Genomic DNA, 9,783 nt, shown 5'->3' with positions numbered 1-9,783 from the left:
TGATTTCATAAGTCTTGAGAAAAAGGATAACTCCGACCTGTCGGGCTTGGTCTTCAATCGCTTTCGCCCCTCGCTGACGATCTTTGTCTGGATAACTTTGGAGGTACCCCGGTGGTGCGAGCTTTGGGAACCAAAGCCGCAAAGCAGGAAGGCTTTGGGAAGTGATTGTGTGGTGCTCGGAGGGAGTTGGACGTAGGCGTGAGAGGTTTGGAGTTCTGGATGGTACACGAGAGAACGAGTCAGCTCGTGTAAAGGCGCCGAACCAGGTTTTGACCGTCAGTTATCGCCTGTCCAGCGAAGTGTTTTCCGTGAATGGGCATGATGTTTTGGAAAACACACCAGCGGCTTGCAGCTTATTTGGCCGGTTCGACGCTAGTGAATTCAAAATTAGAATTATATTAATACCTTCAGTTGTCGACGGGCGTTGATATATATCAACGGGGACAGGTGAAAATGTCTGCCCCGACCGGGACTCGAACCCGGGATCTCCTGCTTACATGGCAGACGCTGTACCCATCTGAGCCACCGAGGCTCCGAAAGAACAGACACCATATCCATATAAGTATCTAGTGAATTCGGTCTGGTCTCTTGCTGGCTTAAGGAGTGGAAGGACGGCAGCCTTGCTGTCCAAGTTCCCTACATACCCTTACCTATGATCTTCCACTCCCCCACCTCCCACCCTTACCCCTGCTCTCCACGGTGGAGTTTATGCACTACAACACATAATTAATGCCAGCTGTTTAGAACTCATTTGGTAAGAAACTGATCAGTGAATTTCGGCTAACTCTAGCTGTTTATTCAGTGATCGTTAACTGCGATTTTTTTAAAGTGTGTATTTTGCTTTCTACTGAATGACACTGGGTTCAAAACTAATAGGAGCGGATTAAAGAATCGTTTCCTTAAAATATAATCAGCAAATTTTGGCTAATTGTAGTTACTTGTTCAGCGACTGTTAATTGTTTTTTAAATTCTGTATTATACGGTCTACTGAATGACAGTGGGTTCATAATTAACAGCAGCTGTTTAAACACTTCTGCTTAAAATTTGATCGGTGAATTTTGGCTAACTGTAACTGCTTATTCAGAAACTATTAATTTTATTTTATTTTTTTAATTCTTTATTTTGCTGCCTACTGAATATCAGTGAGTTTATAATTTAAAAATAATAATGTTTAATAATGTTTAAAAATTATTTGCTTAAAATCTGATCAGGGAATTTTTTTAACTGTTGTTAACTATTAATTTCTTTTTTTTAATTCTGTATCTTTGGTTCAGTGAGAGTAGTTTCAGAATTAATCGCAGTTGTTTAAAGGTCATTTAGTTAAAAAACTCTGCTCAGTAAATATTGGTAACTGCAGTTAATTGTTTTTAAAATTCTTTACTTTTGGTGTATAGTTAATGACTGGTGGCTAATTGTTAATGGTAGCTGTTTAAAAGTGATTTTTCTAAGGTCTGCTCAGTCAATTTTTCTATTGATCATTTGACTCTAATAAAGGCAAGTTGTGTATTAAAGATGATGAATGCTTAAGAAGTTATGTGGGGACCCTAGTCCTTCCACTAGGGTGACCTGATCCCAAATCTTCCCACCCGAATTCCTAGCTATCGCTCTCCTCCATGCCAACCAGTACGGATTTCGGAAACTTCGATCATGACCCAACTCGCATTTTTCTCATGTGATGTACTGAAAGCCGTAGATCAAGTCATCTGGTAGATGCAGCATTTCTCAATTTCCGAAAACCATTTGACGCAGTGCCTCATCTATGACCATTATCAAAAGTACTATCGCTTGGTGTATCAAGCGAAATATGTGACTGAATTGAGGATTTCTTGGTGCAAAGGACACACCATGTTACCTTGGATGGAGAGCCATCAGTAGATATAAAAGTAACTTTGGAAGCGCCCCAGAGAACTGTGTTGCAATTCTTGTTGTTCACATTGTCAGTGACTTTGGAAACAGTCTTAATAGTAACCTCAGACTTTTCGTGGAAGATGGAGTCATCTATAACGAAGCAAGTCAAAAAGAAGCTGCACAAATACCAAGTAAAATCTTAGCAAGATTTTAAAGTGGTGCAAAGATTGACAACTTGCTTTAAAAATTTATAAATGTGAAAATGTTCACTTCACTAAACGAAAGAACATACAATCCTCTGACTATAATATCAGTGAGTAACAGGTCGAATCGCTCAGTTCATACAAATACGGAAAGCCTACATACAAAATTTCAACAACTATCTGTAAGTGATGGCTAGGAGCATAGTGCAGCGCCCTACTCATCGCTCTCACAAGAATCGTGAGGACAAGATTAGACTGATTTCAACGCTAGCAGAGGCAATCAGACAGTCATTCTTCCAACGCTCCGTATGTGAATGCAGATGGATAAGAAGAATGGAAAAGAAGATTGAGGATACGTTAGATGACGATGTTTTTTAATTTAGGAAAGGTAAAGGCAGCAACGAGACAATTCTGACGTTGCAGTTGATAATGAAAACAAGACTAAAGAAAAGTCAAACATGTTCATAAAATCTGTCGACCTGGAAATAGCGTTAGACAATGTAAAATGGTGCAAGATGTTCGAAATTCTAAGAAATATAGTGTTAAGCTTTAGGGAGAGGCGAATAATATACAATATGTACAAGAGCCAAGAAGGAATAATAAGAGTGGACAACCAAGAACGAAGTGCTCTATTCAAAAAGGGTGCAAGACAGGAATGTAGTCTTTCGCCCCTACATCGGACAAAGAATCATGAAAATGAAAGAAGAGTGGAATTAAAATGATACGATTCGCTGACAATATTGCTATCCTGAGTGAAAGTGAAGATGAATTACATGATCAGCTGAATGGAGTCAACAGTTTAATGAGAAAAGAAGAGTAAATCGAAGAACGTCAAAAGTAGTGAGAAGTAGCAGAAATGAGAACAGCGGAAAACTTAACATCGGGATTGATGGCCACAAGGGAGATGAAGTGAAGGTACTCTACTATCTAGGCAGCGAAATAAACAATGGCGGACGGAGCAAGGAGGACATCAATAGGAGATTAGCACTGGCAAAAAGGGCATTCCTGGCCAAGACAAGTCTACTGGTATCAAACATAGGCCTTGATTTGAGGAAGAAATTTCCGAGAATGTACATTTGGAGCAAAGCATTGCAAGATAGTGAAACACGGACTTCGAGAAAACCGGAACAGAAGAGAATCGAAGAACTTGAGATGTGGTGCTACAGACGAATATTGAAAATTAGGTGGACTGATAAGGTAAGGAATGTGGATGTTCTGCTCAGAATCGGAGAGGAAAGGAATATGTGTAAAACACTGACAAGGAGAAGGAACAGAATGATAGGACATCTGTTAAGACACGAGGAAATTACTTACATGGTACTGGAGGGAGCTGTAGAGGGCAAAAACTATAGAGGAAGACAGAGATTGAAATTCATCCAGCAAATACTTGCGGACATAGGTTGCTATTGTTCCTCTCAGATGAAGAAGTTGGTACAGGAGAGGAATTCGTGGGGTGCCGCATCAAACCAATCAGAAGAGTGATGACCAAAACAAAACAAAAAATACTTCATGGAGCTGATAAAAGCCCTAATAACTGATACAATGGAACGTATCCTCTGCCGTGCATTTGACAGTGGTTTGCCGAGTATAAATATTCAGGATGGAATATTTTAATCGGTGACGGGGAATAACTCGGGTAGAGATGAGATACAGCAAAATGTTTCAGATGAAGTTGCAGGTGAAAAAGCTGGTTCACGTATTGCTACTAATGGGCGTGATCTTGAACACGATTTTCAAGGTGATTTGAAGGTTAAAGTGATTTTTTTAAATAGGAATCCTAACATTTGATTTGAGATTTGAAAAGAGCGGCGCATTTTACGTATGAAATGATGTTTTCTGAACAAAGATAACTATTTCTTGTAGGCAATGCTCAGTTTGAGAAGGCAATAGAAACGGATGAGTTGCCGGCGTGATATTGTTACACAATTCAGAAGTTAGAAGAACGCATTGCATCTTTCCTCTGAACCGTACATCGTCTAGAAGTGCTCACATCAGTAACGTAATCAGATGAAGCCACATTTACAAGTATTGGTGAATTAAACAGTCACAACTGTGATTACCGCTCGAATGTCCATCCTTACTGGTACACAGCCGCTGAGAACCAGCTTCATTGGAACCTTAACGTTCGGTGAGAAATCGTCAATAGCTATATGATAGGTCCCTGTTTTTAATGGTAATGTAAATCACCATATTTTTTTACAGTTGTTGAGAGACCATTTACCTAACTTACTTGAAGATGTTGATTTAGAAACCAGACAAACACTGTGGGTGCCATTGGATGGAGTACCGTCACACTACTCATGGATCGTATGGACATTTTTAAATAAACAGTATCCTCACCAATGGATTGGAAGTGGTCGTCCCATTCCGTGACCATTTTGTTCACCCGGTTTAACTTCCCTAATTTTTCTCTTTGGGGATATTTAAAAAATATTTGTTAAGAGCAGAAGCCAACGACAAGAGCTTGTGAAGCCATTCGACGAGATGTCTTACTTTCCACAGTCAGACACTTCTTAAGGAGGATTAATTTGTGCACTGAAGCAAATTTTGGTCACTTTAAGTATATATTCAATGGTTAATTTCAAGATACAAAAAATGAAAGACACAGGAACTCTTTAAATCAAGAAAGCAGAGGAATGAGAAGTGAAGGGACTCGCTCTACGACATGTAAATCAATGATCTATGTTTTATTTATGTTTGTTGCTCTTGAGAGAATAACATTTACACGTTTTTATTAACTGAAACTTAAAATTGAAATCTCTCTTCGCCCTTTCCAAATACGAAATCACAGATATAGGTTTCCATGAAATAAAGCTCTACTTTCGAATGACCTTCAATGATTACCTTTAAGATGGAGTTGTTGGTAATGATACGTGACCCCTAATGGCCCTGCCGGTTTGTATCGAACACTGTGTTTTGCTGTATCCCTCCTTTATTTCGAGTTAATCGCTACTGGAAGCAGAAACATATTTGCTTATTTGACCTTCATTTACCCTTGCCATGATTTTGAATAATTTATCATTTTATAGGTAAAATTTGCCGCCCTTCTCAAATCTTAAGTCAAGTAGTAAGATTCCCATTAAAAAAAAATCACTTTAACCTCTAAATCACCTTGAGAACGACATTTAAGGTCATTAGTAGCAATGTGTGAACCTGCTTGCCATTTACAACTTTTATCTAAAACATTTTATTGTACGTTACCTCTGTTCGGAGTTATTCCCCATTATGGATTAAAATGGTCCACCCTGTAGATGTAGATGTACTTGTGGACTTATTCGATTAGAGTCCTTCGATGTAATCGTGAGATTTTAGCAAGTACCGATCATTTTAACGGCGTTCATACGATTAGGATCAATGACAACGTTCAAGTTAGGTAAAATCGCCTCTGTGTCACTCTGCCTTTCTCATGTGGACTGCCGTGCATAATGCTGGATTTTCTCTCATTTTCACTTCCTTAAGAGTGTTCATTATTCTGTGATATGATGTTAGAAATTCTGACTCGACTTCTTTCTTTGCCACGATGACTAAACTGTATGTTTTATCTGCTCGTACATCGTATTGGGTTTCTGATACTTTATTACCTCGTGAATTTAGTATCTTACACCATTTTTCTTGATATAGCAATCCTGTCACATATAATTTGCTTCCATGTTTTCATCTTTAAGCTTGGTGTAATGAACGACGTGTTTTGTACACTTTTTGTTCAGGATCTTCATTCCACATGCGAGTCACGCTAGCATAAATTTTTCCTTTCAAATTTTGAGCAGTCCAGATAAGTTAACGTTTATGCAGTTCTCCGCTTTATCAGACGGCAGAGATAACGGAACTGAGTGACATCTCATTAACTATACAGGCTCTACGTTTACAGGTTAATAGGCACTATAGACGAACTCCCGTGGTCATGGGATAGCTTGTCTGACTAGAAATCAAAACGTCTTGGATACTGGTTGAGAACCACGCCGCTGCTTAAATTTTGAGTAAAAAGCATCAAAAATGGCAGTCAAAGATTTCCGGGAAGATAAGTCACCCTCATTCTGCCAACAGCCTTGTCAAAGAGGGTGGAAGAACGGGCACATGTTCAGGGCACTCTCTTGTCCTTGGGGTGGGAAATAACCCCTAAAAGACGGAAGAATCGGCAGTGGTCAGTGGCATGAGGATGAAGAAGGCAATAGAAACCACTGCATTAGAGACACATAATGTGTATCCACAAGACATGTGGCCTGTTAATGAAAATGTGTCGTGATGATTCGTCCATTGGCAAAAGATTCCGAACTAGTCCCTGAGAGGGAAGTGATCAAGAGGGAATGATCTAACAACCAACGAAAGGATAACATACGAGTCGGGGTGTCAGAAGTCTGCTTGAGGTAGGTGAGCCGTGTAGCCAATTGACCTATCGTTTCAGGCTTTCGCGTGCGCTTATCTCTGCCTAGAGGCGTCTAAGAGGTCTCTGGCGAGCTCGCTGTCTCTCAGACGAGAGGCGCACGTCGTTCAGCTCGTGGGGTGTGCAGAGCACCTGGCGGTTTGGGGTTGATGGCTGTGCTTTCGACGGCGGGTCGCTTTCTGCCGTAGTTAGTGGTACCCGGGAACAGGGGCCTTTTCCATCGCAGTCTAAGAGCTGGGGTTGCAAACCGCCGTCTATGCCAGAACTCTACTCAGCGTGCCGCCACTCGAGCGCACGCTTCCTGTTTAAGTCTCTCCTCTAATACCCTGTGAGGAGCTTGAGGTTGTTGCTTATATTTAGCAGTGCAGCAGCGCTGTTGTAACAGCAATTACTACACTTTATACCAGCCGAGTGTCTCGCAAGGTGCGGTGCGCTGGCTTGGGCAATGTTAGTTAAATGGGCGAAGCTGGTACCCGCTAATTATCATCTTTCTATTCAAATCATATGATTCCTTTGACAAGGTTCAACCTCCCATGGTAAACCTACCTTTTAATTACAATCTCGCAGTCTGTTGCGTTGGTCCTTTGGTGAGACAAACTGACGTTCAGTAAATTTTGCCATTGTGAACAGTGTAAAATTTGGCGTGGCTTTTACCGCTCCATCTTTATCCTTGCGGCCAGCCTTATGGGGCCGGCCCAGTCTGAGCTCTCGTAGTATTAATGGAATTGTCTATTTAAGACCGGTAGTGTGAGTTTTGCAACCAAAAAAATTTCTTGTGGCTGAAGAAAAATTATATTAGCTTATTTTAGCTCTCTGTAATATCAGCTGATATCGGCATTTTTTTTTTTTTTACTTGTACTTTCATTTTAAAACAGAGTGGTATTGAAGGACGGGGTGCAACTAATCCCTAAATCTAATCCCAGGACTGTGTGTTTCAGGTATTTCCTCAAATTGCCCTCCATTACAAAAGTGGAATGCGCTAAACGGCTGTGATATGTCTTTCATAATGTTAGAGGATAGCAATCAGGCGCCGTTTCCGTTCTAGGTTTATTAAAGCAGACCCAGTTTTCGGCTAGTAACTAGTCGTTATCAGTATAGTATTTCAGAGTTTTTAAAGATGCCCTAGTACGTCTACACCTGTTGTTCGGGCTCCTGTCGCAGTCCATCAAGTCTTTAACAAGCTGTGACAGGAGCCCGAAAAACAGATGTAGACGTACTAGGGAATCTACAACTCTGAAATACTGCGTTTATAATGCTAGTTACAAGCCGAAAATTGGGTCTGCTTTAATAAACCTAGAACGGAAATGATTGATTGCTACTCTGTATCATTTTGGAATTTAGCTATTTATTGCCACCCTCTATTGCGCGTGTTGATTTTATTGTGTTTGTAATAACAGTCTTGTGTATGTTTTAGAACCATTTAATTTGGGATACTAGACTGAGTTCTTGTGGGGTGTCACAGTTTCTACCACCATAGCTTGCAATACCAAAGGGTTAATCCGACTATTTTGGAAAAATTTCGCCTTCAAATTTCTTATTACAGTTGTCGTACATGCTAAAGTTTCATCTTAAGATTTATTATTGCAGTTGTTGTATACGTAGAAGTTTCACCTTCAAATTCTTTATTACGCTTATTGTACACGTCTTTTCTTTAAATGTTCTTATATTTTTTAAATGTCACTGGATGTGCCAGTTAACCTCTGATTACCAGAATTAAATTGACATTAAGATTCACTATTTTTTTACTTCTACGTGTGGCTTTTCTTCTTATTGAAAATCTGCGCAGATTCCACAGACAATAGCAGAATGTTTCAAGCATACAGGTTTGGTGTACTTATCATATGTGATTTGACTTTTTCTATATTCTCTACACAATGTGTACATCTTCCCCTTTTTCTTTACTGGTGGTTTCACTGCTCTTCCTGGATCCGTTGCTGCCTATGAATTCACTGCTATTTGCTTTCCCGAATTAATGATAAATGTCAGACGTCTCATTCTGTATGTATGTATTCATTAGCATTACATCGATCATGTTGAAAAGAACCACCAATGACCAGCGCCTTCCTTTTGTTTTCGCACTGTAGCATCACATCTTGTGTTCGATGTCAACGCCGCACTTTGTGACATTGTATATTACAACTTCAGGCTTCTTTACTTGTGATGATGACACCGTTGGTTTGTCATGACGAGAGTTAAGGACGGTAACAACTTCGTTTTTATTAGGAATATAACACGCTAACATCACATCTGGTTGGAAACAAAATATTGTAGTATACTTCGCGTCCTTTACATAGCATAGCACCCCGTCTTCAGGCCACAAGTGGCCCATCGGGACCATCCTACCGCCGTGTTATCCTCAGTCAAGGATGCGGATAGCAGGGGCGTTTGGTCAGCACACCGCTCTCCTGGTCGTTATGATGGTTTTCTGTGACCGGAGCCGATACTATTCGGTCGAGTAGCTCCTCAATTGGCATCATGAGACTGAGTGCACCCCGAAAAACGGCAACAGTGCATGGCGGCCCGGATGGTCACCCATCCAAGAGCCAGCCACACCCGACAGCGCTTAACTTCGGTGATCTGAACCGAACCGGTGTATCTACTGCGACAAGACCGTTGCCCACTAACGTCCGTTAGGTGTAATAAAATCGGCAGGCAGTTCGCATTTGTTTTCTGTACAGCACCGAGTAGTGTCAGATCCTTTGACAGAAAATAATGAGCTAATTCGAGAGCTACAAGTAAATAACACGGGTGATATTATGTCCAGACTTTTCATGTTCAGTCAGCAGGGTTTTCAAAACATTCTCTCCAAGTCGCACGGCTATGGTTTCTTATTCCTTCCCCAAATACACTTTCATCTTCCAGCAATAGCTTGTTACACTATCCCAAATTGTCCAGAACTTTATTCTGTATCTACCAGGTTTTGATGGGATGCATTGTCGAAATGGAAAGCGACTTCGAAATATCGCCAAGTGTTCGTGTACGGTCATGCACCATTCCGGAATGTAGGCATCCCTAAGAGTAATTTTCCGCATCTCAAAAACTTCTCTGATTGTTCACAATCTGGCACTTGAGTGCATCTCCTACCTTCCAAACTTTACAGAAGCCCTCCTGCGAACCTTGCAGGACTAGCAGTCCTGGAAGAAAGGATGTTGCGGAGACATGGCTTAGACGCAGCCTGGGGGATGTTTCCAGAATGAGATTTTCACTCTGCAGCGGAGTGTGCGCTGATATGAAACTTCCTGGCAGATGAAAACTGTGTGCCGGACCGAGACTCGAACTCGGGACCTTTGCCTTTCGCGGGCAAGTGCTCTACCATCTGAGCTGCCGCGAAAGCCAAAGGTCCAGAGCTCG

General features: G+C 41.0%; 1 non-coding gene across 1 annotated transcript; it reads right to left on the bottom strand.

Annotated features, from left to right (window-relative positions):
• Positions 1-458: 458 nt before the first annotated feature.
• On the bottom strand, positions 459-532 carry Trnat-ugu. The gene has a single exon. It is a non-coding gene; the product is annotated as a tRNA-Thr (tRNA).
• Positions 533-9,783: the final 9,251 nt, after the last annotated feature.

The sequence above is a fragment of the Schistocerca americana genome, chromosome 6, assembly GCF_021461395.2.
Source record: "Schistocerca americana isolate TAMUIC-IGC-003095 chromosome 6, iqSchAmer2.1, whole genome shotgun sequence".
Classification (NCBI taxonomy): Eukaryota; Metazoa; Arthropoda; class Insecta; order Orthoptera; family Acrididae; genus Schistocerca; species Schistocerca americana.
Note: the sequence above shows the minus strand (reverse complement) of the source record. Positions and strands in the feature narration are given on the sequence as shown.